Source organism: Haliotis asinina, chromosome 14, assembly GCF_037392515.1.
Source record: "Haliotis asinina isolate JCU_RB_2024 chromosome 14, JCU_Hal_asi_v2, whole genome shotgun sequence".
Taxonomy (NCBI): domain Eukaryota; kingdom Metazoa; phylum Mollusca; class Gastropoda; order Lepetellida; family Haliotidae; genus Haliotis; species Haliotis asinina.
The window spans coordinates 25812981-25826773 of NC_090293.1; the positions used below are offsets into that span (position 1 = coordinate 25812981).

The following is a 13793-nucleotide window of genomic DNA, read 5'->3' on the forward strand; positions in this document are numbered from 1 at the left end:
ATGTCCCCATTAAATAGAAATGTCAAGATCTGAAGGCAGAGAATAGACAGAGATGAAATTAAGACGAAACGCCCCGCTGATTGACTTTGTGAGGTACCTTATTGCGTAGTATCTACGTCCTGACAATGTAGCACATGCTCCACACCACAACTACACCTTGACAAGTCGCACATGCAGGCGTCACAGTGGCTCAGTCACGCCAATCTCAAGGGAAGGGATTATCAGTAAGTTTGTAATGCTTAAGACTTTGGTATTGTGATGTGCGGTCCTATGGTGTAATGGTTAGCACTCTGGACTCTGAATCCAGCGATCCGAGTTCAAATCTCGGTAGGACCTACTGCTGTTTTTTTAGCAAGATTTTAATTCATTTTGATTGGGATGTAGGAAACAAAGCATACTGAATGAGAAGACTACACTGGCCGGGGCAAACTACCTTTACACCTCTACATCACACCCAAATCCAATGCCTAATATTATTCCATTTGAAGGGTTTCTCCCAGTCCACAATCTAATGTAGGATAACAACATGTGTGTGTCCCCAGATACTTCCTCTTAGCTTAACTGGAAAATGATCCCTATCTATTAGGCTAAGCTGTCAACTGGTCCCATGGTGTAATGGTTAGCACTCTGGACTTTGAATCCAGCGATCCGAGTTCAAATCTCGGTGGGACCTATATTTTTGCAGCAGAACATTGTCAAATTGGCCCAAATGCACGTAAGATAGCCACTGATGACTTCAACGAAAGGCAGGTCATTCTCATTGATGATGTTGGGGGTATATAAACCAACCAAAGCTCCTGCAATATAATTGTATACATAACACTTTTTTTTTCTCCATTGAGAAGCAAACGTCAACATTCGGTCAGAAGTAATGTCCCCATTAAATAGAAATGTCAAGATCTGAAGGCAGAGAATAGACAGAGATGAAATTAAGACGAAACGCCCCGCTGATTGACTTTGTGAGGTACCTTATTGCGTAGTATCTACGTCCTGACAATGTAGCACATGCTCCACACCACAACTACACCTTGACAAGTCGCACATGCAGGCGTCACAGTGGCTCAGTCACGCCAATCTCAAGGGAAGGGATTATCAGTAAGTTTGTAATACTTAAGACTTTGGTATTGTGATGTGCGGTCCTATGGTGTAATGGTTAGCACTCTGGACTCTGAATCCAGCGATCCGAGTTCAAATCTCGGTAGGACCTACCAATGTTTTTTAGCAAGATTTTAATTCATTTTGATTGGGATGTAGGAAACAAAGCATACTGAATGAGAAGACTACACTGGCCGGGGCAAACTACCTTTACACCTCTACATCACACCCAAATCCAATGCCTAATATTATTCCATTTGAAGGGTTTCTCCCAGTCCACAATCTAATGTAGGATAACAACATGTGTGTGTCCCCAGATACTTCCTCTTAGCTAAACTGGAAAATGATCCCTATCTATTAGGCTAAGCTGTCAACTGGTCCCATGGTGTAATGGTTAGCACTCTGGACTTTGAATCCAGCGATCCGAGTTCAAATCTCGGTGGGACCTATATTTTTGCAGCAGAACATTGTCAAATTGGCCCAAATGCACGTAAGATAGCCACTGATGACTTCAACGAAAGGCAGGTCATTCTCATTGATGATGCTGGGGGTATATAAACCAACCAAAGCTCCTGCAATATAATTGTATACATAACACTTTTTTTTTCTCCATTGAGAAGCAAACGTCAACATTCGGTCAGAAGTAATGTCCCCATTAAATAGAAATGTCAAGATCTGAAGGCAGAGAATAGACAGAGATGAAATTAAGACGAAACGCCCCGCTGATTGACTTTGTGAGGTACCTTATTGCGTAGTATCTACGTCCTGACAATGTAGCACATGCTCCACACCACAACTACACCTTGACAAGTCGCACATGCAGGCGTCACAGTGGCTCAGTCACGCCAATCTCAAGGGAAGGGATTATCAGTAAGTTTGTAATGCTTAAGACTTTGGTATTGTGATGTGCGGTCCTATGGTGTAATGGTTAGCACTCTGGACTCTGAATCCAGCGATCCGAGTTCAAATCTCGGTAGGACCTACTGCTGTTTTTTTAGCAAGATTTTAATTCATTTTGATTGGGATGTAGGAAACAAAGCATACTGAATGAGAAGACTACACTGGCCGGGGCAAACTACCTTTACACCTCTACATCACACCCAAATCCAATGCCTAATATTATTCCATTTTAAGGGTTTCTCCCAGTCCACAATCTAATGTAGGATAACAACATGTGTGTGTCCCCAGATACTTCCTCTTAGCTTAACTGGAAAATGATCCCTATCTATTAGGCTAAGCTGTCAACTGGTCCCATGGTGTAATGGTTAGCACTCTGGACTTTGAATCCAGCGATCCGAGTTCAAATCTCGGTGGGACCTATATTTTTGCAGCAGAACATTGTCAAATTGGCCCAAATGCACGTAAGATAGCCACTGATGACTTCAACGAAAGGCAGGTCATTCTCATTGATGATGTTGTGTTTATATAAACCATCCAAAGCTCCTGCAATATAATTGTATACATAACACATTTTTTTTTTCCATTGAGAAGCAAACGTCAACATTCGGTCAGAAGTAATGTCCCCATTAAATAGAAATGTCAAGATCTGAAGGCAGAGAATAGACAGAGATGAAATTAAGACGAAACGCCCCGCTGATTGACTTTGTGAGGTACCTTATTGCGTAGTATCTACGTCCTGACAATGTAGCACATGCTCCACACCACAACTACACCTTGACAAGTCGCACATGCAGGCGTCACAGTGGCTCAGTCACGCCAATCTCAAGGGAAGGGATTATCAGTAAGTTTGTAATGCTTAAGACTTTGGTATTGTGATGTGCGGTCCTATGGTGTAATGGTTAGCACTCTGGACTCTGAATCCAGCGATCCGAGTTCAAATCTCGGTAGGACCTACTGCTGTTTTTTTAGCAAGATTTTAATTCATTTTGATTGGGATGTAGGAAACAAAGCATACTGAATGAGAAGACTACACTGGCCGGGGCAAACTACCTTTACACCTCTACATCACACCCAAATCCAATGCCTAATATTATTCCATTTGAAGGGTTTCTCCCAGTCCACAATCTAATGTAGGATAACAACATGTGTGTGTCCCCAGATACTTCCTCTTAGCTTAACTGGAAAATGATCCATATCTATTAGGCTAAGCTGTCAACTGGTCCCATGGTGTAATGGTTAGCACTCTGGACTTTGAATCCAGCGATCCGAGTTCAAATCTCGGTGGGACCTATATTTTTGCAGCAGAACATTGTCAAATTGGCCCAAATGCACGTAAGATAGCCACTGATGACTTCAACGAAAGGCAGGTCATTCTCATTGATGATGTTGGGGGTATATAAACCAACCAAAGCTCCTGCAATATAATTGTATACATAACACTTTTTTTTTCTCCATTGAGAAGCAAACGTCAACATTCGGTCAGAAGTAATGTCCCCATTAAATAGAAATGTCAAGATCTGAAGGCAGAGAATAGACAGAGATGAAATTAAGACGAAACGCCCCGCTGATTGACTTTGTGAGGTACCTTATTGCGTAGTATCTACGTCCTGACAATGTAGCACATGCTCCACACCACAACTACACCTTGACAAGTCGCACATGCAGGCGTCACAGTGGCTCAGTCACGCCAATCTCAAGGGAAGGGATTATCAGTAAGTTTGTAATACTTAAGACTTTGGTATTGTGATGTGCGGTCCTATGGTGTAATGGTTAGCACTCTGGACTCTGAATCCAGCGATCCGAGTTCAAATCTCGGTAGGACCTACCAATGTTTTTTAGCAAGATTTTAATTCATTTTGATTGGGATGTAGGAAACAAAGCATACTGAATGAGAAGACTACACTGGCCGGGGCAAACTACCTTTACACCTCTACATCACACCCAAATCCAATGCCTAATATTATTCCATTTGAAGGGTTTCTCCCAGTCCACAATCTAATGTAGGATAACAACATGTGTGTGTCCCCAGATACTTCCTCTTAGCTAAACTGGAAAATGATCCCTATCTATTAGGCTAAGCTGTCAACTGGTCCCATGGTGTAATGGTTAGCACTCTGGACTTTGAATCCAGCGATCCGAGTTCAAATCTCGGTGGGACCTATATTTTTGCAGCAGAACATTGTCAAATTGGCCCAAATGCACGTAAGATAGCCACTGATGACTTCAACGAAAGGCAGGTCATTCTCATTGATGATGCTGGGGGTATATAAACCAACCAAAGCTCCTGCAATATAATTGTATACATAACACTTTTTTTTTCTCCATTGAGAAGCAAACGTCAACATTCGGTCAGAAGTAATGTCCCCATTAAATAGAAATGTCAAGATCTGAAGGCAGAGAATAGACAGAGATGAAATTAAGACGAAACGCCCCGCTGATTGACTTTGTGAGGTACCTTATTGCGTAGTATCTACGTCCTGACAATGTAGCACATGCTCCACACCACAACTACACCTTGACAAGTCGCACATGCAGGCGTCACAGTGGCTCAGTCACGCCAATCTCAAGGGAAGGGATTATCAGTAAGTTTGTAATGCTTAAGACTTTGGTATTGTGATGTGCGGTCCTATGGTGTAATGGTTAGCACTCTGGACTCTGAATCCAGCGATCCGAGTTCAAATCTCGGTAGGACCTACTGCTGTTTTTTTAGCAAGATTTTAATTCATTTTGATTGGGATGTAGGAAACAAAGCATACTGAATGAGAAGACTACACTGGCCGGGGCAAACTACCTTTACACCTCTACATCACACCCAAATCCAATGCCTAATATTATTCCATTTTAAGGGTTTCTCCCAGTCCACAATCTAATGTAGGATAACAACATGTGTGTGTCCCCAGATACTTCCTCTTAGCTTAACTGGAAAATGATCCCTATCTATTAGGCTAAGCTGTCAACTGGTCCCATGGTGTAATGGTTAGCACTCTGGACTTTGAATCCAGCGATCCGAGTTCAAATCTCGGTGGGACCTATATTTTTGCAGCAGAACATTGTCAAATTGGCCCAAATGCACGTAAGATAGCCACTGATGACTTCAACGAAAGGCAGGTCATTCTCATTGATGATGTTGTGTTTATATAAACCATCCAAAGCTCCTGCAATATAATTGTATACATAACACATTTTTTTTTTCCATTGAGAAGCAAACGTCAACATTCGGTCAGAAGTAATGTCCCCATTAAATAGAAATGTCAAGATCTGAAGGCAGAGAATAGACAGAGATGAAATTAAGACGAAACGCCCCGCTGATTGACTTTGTGAGGTACCTTATTGCGTAGTATCTACGTCCTGACAATGTAGCACATGCTCCACACCACAACTACACCTTGACAAGTCGCACATGCAGGCGTCACAGTGGCTCAGTCACGCCAATCTCAAGGGAAGGGATTATCAGTAAGTTTGTAATGCTTAAGACTTTGGTATTGTGATGTGCGGTCCTATGGTGTAATGGTTAGCACTCTGGACTCTGAATCCAGCGATCCGAGTTCAAATCTCGGTAGGACCTACTGCTGTTTTTTTAGCAAGATTTTAATTCATTTTGATTGGGATGTAGGAAACAAAGCATACTGAATGAGAAGACTACACTGGCCGGGGCAAACTACCTTTACACCTCTACATCACACCCAAATCCAATGCCTAATATTATTCCATTTGAAGGGTTTCTCCCAGTCCACAATCTAATGTAGGATAACAACATGTGTGTGTCCCCAGATACTTCCTCTTAGCTAATTTGGAAAATGATCCATATCTATTAGGCTAAGCTGTCAACTGGTCCCATGGTGTAATGGTTAGCACTCTGGACTTTGAATCCAGCGATCCGAGTTCAAATCTCGGTGGGACCTATATTTTTGCAGCAGAACATTGTCAAATTGGCCCAAATGCACGTAAGATAGCCACTGATGACTTCAACGAAAGGCAGGTCATTCTCATTGATGATGTTGGGGGTATATAAACCAACCAAAGCGCCTGCAATATAATTGTATACATAACACATTTTATTTTCTCCATTGAGAAGCAAACGTCAACATTCGGTCAGAAGTAATGTCCCCATTAAATAGAAATGTCAAGATCTGAAGGCAGAGAATAGACAGAGATGAAATTAAGACGAAACGCCCCGCTGATTGACTTTGTGAGGTACCTTATTGCGTAGTATCTACGTCCTGACAATGTAGCACATGCTCCACACCACAACTACACCTTGACAAGTCGCACATGCAGGCGTCACAGTGGCTCAGTCACGCCAATCTCAAGGGAAGGGATTATCAGTAAGTTTGTAATGCTTAAGACTTTGGTATTGTGATGTGCGGTCCTATGGTGTAATGGTTAGCACTCTGGACTCTGAATCCAGCGATCCGAGTTCAAATCTCGGTAGGACCTACTGCTGTTTTTTTAGCAAGATTTTAATTCATTTTGATTGGGATGTAGGAAACAAAGCATACTGAATGAGAAGACTACACTGGCCGGGGCAAACTACCTTTACACCTCTACATCACACCCAAATCCAATGCCTAATATTATTCCATTTTAAGGGTTTCTCCCAGTCCACAATCTAATGTAGGATAACAACATGTGTGTGTCCCCAGATACTTCCTCTTAGCTTAACTGGAAAATGATCCCTATCTATTAGGCTAAGCTGTCAACTGGTCCCATGGTGTAATGGTTAGCACTCTGGACTTTGAATCCAGCGATCCGAGTTCAAATCTCGGTGGGACCTATATTTTTGCAGCAGAACATTGTCAAATTGGCCCAAATGCACGTAAGATAGCCACTGATGACTTCAACGAAAGGCAGGTCATTCTCATTGATGATGTTGTGTTTATATAAACCATCCAAAGCTCCTGCAATATAATTGTATACATAACACATTTTTTTTTTCCATTGAGAAGCAAACGTCAACATTCGGTCAGAAGTAATGTCCCCATTAAATAGAAATGTCAAGATCTGAAGGCAGAGAATAGACAGAGATGAAATTAAGACGAAACGCCCCGCTGATTGACTTTGTGAGGTACCTTATTGCGTAGTATCTACGTCCTGACAATGTAGCACATGCTCCACACCACAACTACACCTTGACAAGTCGCACATGCAGGCGTCACAGTGGCTCAGTCACGCCAATCTCAAGGGAAGGGATTATCAGTAAGTTTGTAATGCTTAAGACTTTGGTATTGTGATGTGCGGTCCTATGGTGTAATGGTTAGCACTCTGGACTCTGAATCCAGCGATCCGAGTTCAAATCTCGGTAGGACCTACTGCTGTTTTTTTAGCAAGATTTTAATTCATTTTGATTGGGATGTAGGAAACAAAGCATACTGAATGAGAAGACTACACTGGCCGGGGCAAACTACCTTTACACCTCTACATCACACCCAAATCCAATGCCTAATATTATTCCATTTGAAGGGTTTCTCCCAGTCCACAATCTAATGTAGGATAACAACATGTGTGTGTCCCCAGATACTTCCTCTTAGCTAAACTGGAAAATGATCCATATCTATTAGGCTAAGCTGTCAACTGGTCCCATGGTGTAATGGTTAGCACTCTGGACTTTGAATCCAGCGATCCGAGTTCAAATCTCGGTGGGACCTATATTTTTGCAGCAGAACATTGTCAAATTGGCCCAAATGCACGTAAGATAGCCACTGATGACTTCAACGAAAGGCAGGTCATTCTCATTGATGATGTTGGGGGTATATAAACCAACCAAAGCGCCTGCAATATAATTGTATACATAACACATTTTATTTTCTCCATTGAGAAGCAAACGTCAACATTCGGTCAGAAGTAATGTCCCCATTAAATAGAAATGTCAAGATCTGAAGGCAGAGAATAGACAGAGATGAAATTAAGACGAAACGCCCCGCTGATTGACTTTGTGAGGTACCTTATTGCGTAGTATCTACGTCCTGACAATGTAGCACATGCTCCACACCACAACTACACCTTGACAAGTCGCACATGCAGGCGTCACAGTGGCTCAGTCACGCCAATCTCAAGGGAAGGGATTATCAGTAAGTTTGTAATGCTTAAGACTTTGGTATTGTGATGTGCGGTCCTATGGTGTAATGGTTAGCACTCTGGACTCTGAATCCAGCGATCCGAGTTCAAATCTCGGTAGGACCTACTGCTGTTTTTTTAGCAAGATTTTAATTCATTTTGATTGGGATGTAGGAAACAAAGCATACTGAATGAGAAGACTACACTGGCCGGGGCAAACTACCTTTACACCTCTACATCACACCCAAATCCAATGCCTAATATTATTCCATTTTAAGGGTTTCTCCCAGTCCACAATCTAATGTAGGATAACAACATGTGTGTGTCCCCAGATACTTCCTCTTAGCTTAACTGGAAAATGATCCCTATCTATTAGGCTAAGCTGTCAACTGGTCCCATGGTGTAATGGTTAGCACTCTGGACTTTGAATCCAGCGATCCGAGTTCAAATCTCGGTGGGACCTATATTTTTGCAGCAGAACATTGTCAAATTGGCCCAAATGCACGTAAGATAGCCACTGATGACTTCAACGAAAGGCAGGTCATTCTCATTGATGATGTTGGGGGTATATAAACCAACCAAAGCGCCTGCAATATAATTGTATACATAACACATTTTATTTTCTCCATTGAGAAGCAAACGTCAACATTCGGTCAGAAGTAATGTCCCCATTAAATAGAAATGTCAAGATCTGAAGGCAGAGAATAGACAGAGATGAAATTAAGACGAAACGCCCCGCTGATTGACTTTGTGAGGTACCTTATTGCGTAGTATCTACGTCCTGACAATGTAGCACATGCTCCACACCACAACTACACCTTGACAAGTCGCACATGCAGGCGTCACAGTGGCTCAGTCACGCCAATCTCAAGGGAAGGGATTATCAGTAAGTTTGTAATGCTTAAGACTTTGGTATTGTGATGTGCTCTGGACTCTGAATCCAGCGATCCGAGTTCAAATCTCGGTAGGACCTACTGCTGTTTTTTTAGCAAGATTTTAATTCATTTTGATTGGGATGTAGGAAACAAAGCATACTGAATGAGAAGACTACACTGGCCGGGGCAAACTACCTTTACACCTCTACATCACACCCAAATCCAATGCCTAATATTATTCCATTTTAAGGGTTTCTCCCAGTCCACAATCTAATGTAGGATAACAACATGTGTGTGTCCCCAGATACTTCCTCTTAGCTAAACTGGAAAATGATCCATATCTATTAGGCTAAGCTGTCAACTGGTCCCATGGTGTAATGGTTAGCACTCTGGACTTTGAATCCAGCGATCCGAGTTCAAATCTCGGTGGGACCTATATTTTTGCAGCAGAACAATGTCAAATTGGCCCAAATGCACGTAAGATAGCCACTGATGACTTCAACGAAAGGCAGGTCATTCTCATTGATGATGCTGGGGGTATATAAACCAACCAAAGCTCCTGCAATATAATTGTATACATAACACTTTTTTTTTCTCCATTGAGAAGCAAACGTCAACATTCGGTCAGAAGTAATGTCCCCATTAAATAGAAATGTCAAGATCTGAAGGCAGAGAATAGACAGAGATGAAATTAAGACGAAACGCCCCGCTGATTGACTTTGTGAGGTACCTTATTGCGTAGTATCTACGTCCTGACAATGTAGCACATGCTCCACACCACAACTACACCTTGACAAGTCGCACATGCAGGCGTCACAGTGGCTCAGTCACGCCAATCTCAAGGGAAGGGATTATCAGTAAGTTTGTAATGCTTAAGACTTTGGTATTGTGATGTGCGGTCCTATGGTGTAATGGTTAGCACTCTGGACTCTGAATCCAGCGATCCGAGTTCAAATCTCGGTAGGACCTACTGCTGTTTTTTTAGCAAGATTTTAATTCATTTTGATTGGGATGTAGGAAACAAAGCATACTGAATGAGAAGACTACACTGGCCGGGGCAAACTACCTTTACACCTCTACATCACACCCAAATCCAATGCCTAATATTATTCCATTTTAAGGGTTTCTCCCAGTCCACAATCTAATGTAGGATAACAACATGTGTGTGTCCCCAGATACTTCCTCTTAGCTTAACTGGAAAATGATCCCTATCTATTAGGCTAAGCTGTCAACTGGTCCCATGGTGTAATGGTTAGCACTCTGGACTTTGAATCCAGCGATCCGAGTTCAAATCTCGGTGGGACCTATATTTTTGCAGCAGAACATTGTCAAATTGGCCCAAATGCACGTAAGATAGCCACTGATGACTTCAACGAAAGAAAGGTCATTCTCATTGATGATGTTGTGTTTATATAAACCATCCAAAGCTCCTGCAATATAATTGTATACATAACACATTTTTTTTTCCATTGAGAAGCAAACGTCAACATTCGGTCAGAAGTAATGTCCCCATTAAATAGAAATGTCAAGATCTGAAGGCAGAGAATAGACAGAGATGAAATTAAGACGAAACGCCCCGCTGATTGACTTTGTGAGGTACCTTATTGCGTAGTATCTACGTCCTGACAATGTAGCACATGCTCCACACCACAACTACACCTTGACAAGTCGCACATGCAGGCGTCACAGTGGCTCAGTCACGCCAATCTCAAGGGAAGGGATTATCAGTAAGTTTGTAATGCTTAAGACTTTGGTATTGTGATGTGCGGTCCTATGGTGTAATGGTTAGCACTCTGGACTCTGAATCCAGCGATCCGAGTTCAAATCTCGGTAGGACCTACTGCTGTTTTTTTAGCAAGATTTTAATTCATTTTGATTGGGATGTAGGAAACAAAGCATACTGAATGAGAAGACTACACTGGCCGGGGCAAACTACCTTTACACCTCTACATCACACCCAAATCCAATGCCTAATATTATTCCATTTTAAGGGTTTCTCCCAGTCCACAATCTAATGTAGGATAACAACATGTGTGTGTCCCCAGATACTTCCTCTTAGCTTAACTGGAAAATGATCCCTATCTATTAGGCTAAGCTGTCAACTGGTCCCATGGTGTAATGGTTAGCACTCTGGACTTTGAATCCAGCGATCCGAGTTCAAATCTCGGTGGGACCTATATTTTTGCAGCAGAACATTGTCAAATTGGCCCAAATGCACGTAAGATAGCCACTGATGACTTCAACGAAAGGAAGGTCATTCTCATTGATGATGTTGTGTTTATATAAACCATCCAAAGCTCCTGCAATATAATTGTATACATAACACATTTTTTTTTCCATTGAGAAGCAAACGTCAACATTCGGTCAGAAGTAATGTCCCCATTAAATAGAAATGTCAAGATCTGAAGGCAGAGAATAGACAGAGATGAAATTAAGACGAAACGCCCCGCTGATTGACTTTGTGAGGTACCTTATTGCGTAGTATCTACGTCCTGACAATGTAGCACATGCTCCACACCACAACTACACCTTGACAAGTCGCACATGCAGGCGTCACAGTGGCTCAGTCACGCCAATCTCAAGGGAAGGGATTATCAGTAAGTTTGTAATGCTTAAGACTTTGGTATTGTGATGTGCGGTCCTATGGTGTAATGGTTAGCACTCTGGACTCTGAATCCAGCGATCCGAGTTCAAATCTCGGTAGGACCTACTGCTGTTTTTTTAGCAAGATTTTAATTCATTTTGATTGGGATGTAGGAAACAAAGCATACTGAATGAGAAGACTACACTGGCCGGGGCAAACTACCTTTACACCTCTACATCACACCCAAATCCAATGCCTAATATTATTCCATTTTAAGGGTTTCTCCCAGTCCACAATCTAATGTAGGATAACAACATGTGTGTGTCCCCAGATACTTCCTCTTAGCTAAACTGGAAAATGATCCATATCTATTAGGCTAAGCTGTCAACTGGTCCCATGGTGTAATGGTTAGCACTCTGGACTTTGAATCCAGCGATCCGAGTTCAAATCTCGGTGGGACCTATATTTTTGCAGCAGAACATTGTCAAATTGGCCCAAATGCACGTAAGATAGCCACTGATGACTTCAACGAAAGGCAGGTCATTCTCATTGATGATGCTGGGGGTATATAAACCAACCAAAGCTCCTGCAATATAATTGTATACATAACACTTTTTTTTTCTCCATTGAGAAGCAAACGTCAACATTCGGTCAGAAGTAATGTCCCCATTAAATAGAAATGTCAAGATCTGAAGGCAGAGAATAGACAGAGATGAAATTAAGACGAAACGCCCCGCTGATTGACTTTGTGAGGTACCTTATTGCGTAGTATCTACGTCCTGACAATGTAGCACATGCTCCACACCACAACTACACCTTGACACGTCGCACATGCAGGCGTCACAGTGGCTCAGTCACGCCAATCTCAAGGGAAGGGATTATCAGTAAGTTTGTAATGCTTAAGACTTTGGTATTGTGATGTGCGGTCCTATGGTGTAATGGTTAGCACTCTGGACTCTGAATCCAGCGATCCGAGTTCAAATCTCGGTAGGACCTACTGCTGTTTTTTTAGCAAGATTTTAATTCATTTTGATTGGGATGTAGGAAACAAAGCATACTGAATGAGAAGACTACACTGGCCGGGGCAAACTACCTTTACACCTCTACATCACACCCAAATCCAATGCCTAATATGATTCCATTTTAAGGGTTTCTCCCAGTCCACAATCTAATGTAGGATAACAACATGTGTGTGTCCCCAGATACTTCCTCTTAGCTTAACTGGAAAATGATCCCTATCTATTAGGCTAAGCTGTCAACTGGTCCCATGGTGTAATGGTTAGCACTCTGGACTTTGAATCCAGCGATCCGAGTTCAAATCTCGGTGGGACCTATATTTTTGCAGCAGAACATTGTCAAATTGGCCCAAATGCACGTAAGATAGCCACTGATGACTTCAACGAATTTCAGGTCATTCTCATTGATGATGTTGTGTTTATATAAACCATCCAAAGCTCCTGCAATATAATTGTATACATAACACATTTTTTTTTCCATTGAGAAGCAAACGTCAACATTCGGTCAGAAGTAATGTCCCCATTAAATAGAAATGTCAAGATCTGAAGGCAGAGAATAGACAGAGATGAAATTAAGACGAAACGCCCCGCTGATTGACTTTGTGAGGTACCTTATTGCGTAGTATCTACGTCCTGACAATGTAGCACATGCTCCACACCACAACTACACCTTGACAAGTCGCACATGCAGGCGTCACAGTGGCTCAGTCACGCCAATCTCAAGGGAAGGGATTATCAGTAAGTTTGTAATGCTTAAGACTTTGGTATTGTGATGTGCGGTCCTATGGTGTAATGGTTAGCACTCTGGACTCTGAATCCAGCGATCCGAGTTCAAATCTCGGTAGGACCTACCTCTGTTTTTTTAGCAAGATTTTAATTCATTTTGATTGGGATGTAGGAAACAAAGCATACTGAATGAGAAGACTACACTGGCCGGGGCAAACTACCTTTACACCTCTACATCACACCCAAATCCAATGCCTAATATTATTCCATTTTAAGGGTTTCTCCCAGTCCACAATCTAATGTAGGATAACAACATGTGTGTGTCCCCAGATACTTCCTCTTAGCTAAACTGGAAAATGATCCATATCTATTAGGCTAAGCTGTCAACTGGTCCCATGGTGTAATGGTTAGCACTCTGGACTTTGAATCCAGCGATCCGAGTTCAAATCTCGGTGGGACCTATATTTTTGCAGCAGAACATTGTCAAATTGGCCCAAATGCACGTAAGATAGCCACTGATGACTTCAACGAAAGGCAGGTCAT

General features: G+C 42.1%; 31 non-coding genes across 31 annotated transcripts; all 31 read left to right on the forward strand.

Annotated features, from left to right (window-relative positions):
• Positions 1-264: 264 nt before the first annotated feature.
• Positions 265-336, forward strand: Trnaq-cug (transfer RNA glutamine (anticodon CUG)). Its single transcript has one exon. It is a non-coding gene; the product is annotated as a tRNA-Gln (tRNA).
• A 265-nt stretch (positions 337-601) lies between these two features.
• Positions 602-673, forward strand: Trnaq-uug (transfer RNA glutamine (anticodon UUG)). The gene has a single exon. It is a non-coding gene; the product is annotated as a tRNA-Gln (tRNA).
• Positions 674-1135: 462 nt separating this feature from the next.
• Positions 1136-1207, forward strand: Trnaq-cug (transfer RNA glutamine (anticodon CUG)). The gene has a single exon. It is a non-coding gene; the product is annotated as a tRNA-Gln (tRNA).
• A 264-nt stretch (positions 1208-1471) lies between these two features.
• Positions 1472-1543, forward strand: Trnaq-uug (transfer RNA glutamine (anticodon UUG)). The gene has a single exon. It is a non-coding gene; the product is annotated as a tRNA-Gln (tRNA).
• Positions 1544-2005: 462 nt separating this feature from the next.
• On the forward strand, positions 2006-2077 carry Trnaq-cug (transfer RNA glutamine (anticodon CUG)). Its single transcript has one exon. It is a non-coding gene; the product is annotated as a tRNA-Gln (tRNA).
• A 265-nt stretch (positions 2078-2342) lies between these two features.
• On the forward strand, positions 2343-2414 carry Trnaq-uug (transfer RNA glutamine (anticodon UUG)). The gene has a single exon. It is a non-coding gene; the product is annotated as a tRNA-Gln (tRNA).
• Positions 2415-2876: 462 nt separating this feature from the next.
• On the forward strand, positions 2877-2948 carry Trnaq-cug (transfer RNA glutamine (anticodon CUG)). Its single transcript has one exon. It is a non-coding gene; the product is annotated as a tRNA-Gln (tRNA).
• Positions 2949-3213: 265 nt separating this feature from the next.
• On the forward strand, positions 3214-3285 carry Trnaq-uug (transfer RNA glutamine (anticodon UUG)). Its single transcript has one exon. It is a non-coding gene; the product is annotated as a tRNA-Gln (tRNA).
• Positions 3286-3747: 462 nt separating this feature from the next.
• On the forward strand, positions 3748-3819 carry Trnaq-cug (transfer RNA glutamine (anticodon CUG)). The gene has a single exon. It is a non-coding gene; the product is annotated as a tRNA-Gln (tRNA).
• Positions 3820-4083: 264 nt separating this feature from the next.
• On the forward strand, positions 4084-4155 carry Trnaq-uug (transfer RNA glutamine (anticodon UUG)). Its single transcript has one exon. It is a non-coding gene; the product is annotated as a tRNA-Gln (tRNA).
• A 462-nt stretch (positions 4156-4617) lies between these two features.
• On the forward strand, positions 4618-4689 carry Trnaq-cug (transfer RNA glutamine (anticodon CUG)). Its single transcript has one exon. It is a non-coding gene; the product is annotated as a tRNA-Gln (tRNA).
• A 265-nt stretch (positions 4690-4954) lies between these two features.
• Positions 4955-5026, forward strand: Trnaq-uug (transfer RNA glutamine (anticodon UUG)). The gene has a single exon. It is a non-coding gene; the product is annotated as a tRNA-Gln (tRNA).
• Positions 5027-5488: 462 nt separating this feature from the next.
• On the forward strand, positions 5489-5560 carry Trnaq-cug (transfer RNA glutamine (anticodon CUG)). Its single transcript has one exon. It is a non-coding gene; the product is annotated as a tRNA-Gln (tRNA).
• A 265-nt stretch (positions 5561-5825) lies between these two features.
• Positions 5826-5897, forward strand: Trnaq-uug (transfer RNA glutamine (anticodon UUG)). Its single transcript has one exon. It is a non-coding gene; the product is annotated as a tRNA-Gln (tRNA).
• Positions 5898-6360: 463 nt separating this feature from the next.
• On the forward strand, positions 6361-6432 carry Trnaq-cug (transfer RNA glutamine (anticodon CUG)). The gene has a single exon. It is a non-coding gene; the product is annotated as a tRNA-Gln (tRNA).
• Positions 6433-6697: 265 nt separating this feature from the next.
• Positions 6698-6769, forward strand: Trnaq-uug (transfer RNA glutamine (anticodon UUG)). Its single transcript has one exon. It is a non-coding gene; the product is annotated as a tRNA-Gln (tRNA).
• Positions 6770-7231: 462 nt separating this feature from the next.
• On the forward strand, positions 7232-7303 carry Trnaq-cug (transfer RNA glutamine (anticodon CUG)). Its single transcript has one exon. It is a non-coding gene; the product is annotated as a tRNA-Gln (tRNA).
• A 265-nt stretch (positions 7304-7568) lies between these two features.
• Trnaq-uug (transfer RNA glutamine (anticodon UUG)) lies at positions 7569-7640 on the forward strand. The gene has a single exon. It is a non-coding gene; the product is annotated as a tRNA-Gln (tRNA).
• Positions 7641-8103: 463 nt separating this feature from the next.
• Trnaq-cug (transfer RNA glutamine (anticodon CUG)) lies at positions 8104-8175 on the forward strand. The gene has a single exon. It is a non-coding gene; the product is annotated as a tRNA-Gln (tRNA).
• A 265-nt stretch (positions 8176-8440) lies between these two features.
• On the forward strand, positions 8441-8512 carry Trnaq-uug (transfer RNA glutamine (anticodon UUG)). The gene has a single exon. It is a non-coding gene; the product is annotated as a tRNA-Gln (tRNA).
• Positions 8513-9287: 775 nt separating this feature from the next.
• Trnaq-uug (transfer RNA glutamine (anticodon UUG)) lies at positions 9288-9359 on the forward strand. The gene has a single exon. It is a non-coding gene; the product is annotated as a tRNA-Gln (tRNA).
• A 462-nt stretch (positions 9360-9821) lies between these two features.
• Trnaq-cug (transfer RNA glutamine (anticodon CUG)) lies at positions 9822-9893 on the forward strand. Its single transcript has one exon. It is a non-coding gene; the product is annotated as a tRNA-Gln (tRNA).
• Positions 9894-10158: 265 nt separating this feature from the next.
• Trnaq-uug (transfer RNA glutamine (anticodon UUG)) lies at positions 10159-10230 on the forward strand. Its single transcript has one exon. It is a non-coding gene; the product is annotated as a tRNA-Gln (tRNA).
• A 461-nt stretch (positions 10231-10691) lies between these two features.
• Trnaq-cug (transfer RNA glutamine (anticodon CUG)) lies at positions 10692-10763 on the forward strand. Its single transcript has one exon. It is a non-coding gene; the product is annotated as a tRNA-Gln (tRNA).
• A 265-nt stretch (positions 10764-11028) lies between these two features.
• Trnaq-uug (transfer RNA glutamine (anticodon UUG)) lies at positions 11029-11100 on the forward strand. The gene has a single exon. It is a non-coding gene; the product is annotated as a tRNA-Gln (tRNA).
• A 461-nt stretch (positions 11101-11561) lies between these two features.
• On the forward strand, positions 11562-11633 carry Trnaq-cug (transfer RNA glutamine (anticodon CUG)). Its single transcript has one exon. It is a non-coding gene; the product is annotated as a tRNA-Gln (tRNA).
• A 265-nt stretch (positions 11634-11898) lies between these two features.
• Positions 11899-11970, forward strand: Trnaq-uug (transfer RNA glutamine (anticodon UUG)). The gene has a single exon. It is a non-coding gene; the product is annotated as a tRNA-Gln (tRNA).
• A 462-nt stretch (positions 11971-12432) lies between these two features.
• Trnaq-cug (transfer RNA glutamine (anticodon CUG)) lies at positions 12433-12504 on the forward strand. The gene has a single exon. It is a non-coding gene; the product is annotated as a tRNA-Gln (tRNA).
• A 265-nt stretch (positions 12505-12769) lies between these two features.
• On the forward strand, positions 12770-12841 carry Trnaq-uug (transfer RNA glutamine (anticodon UUG)). The gene has a single exon. It is a non-coding gene; the product is annotated as a tRNA-Gln (tRNA).
• Positions 12842-13302: 461 nt separating this feature from the next.
• Positions 13303-13374, forward strand: Trnaq-cug (transfer RNA glutamine (anticodon CUG)). The gene has a single exon. It is a non-coding gene; the product is annotated as a tRNA-Gln (tRNA).
• Positions 13375-13639: 265 nt separating this feature from the next.
• Trnaq-uug (transfer RNA glutamine (anticodon UUG)) lies at positions 13640-13711 on the forward strand. The gene has a single exon. It is a non-coding gene; the product is annotated as a tRNA-Gln (tRNA).
• Positions 13712-13793: the final 82 nt, after the last annotated feature.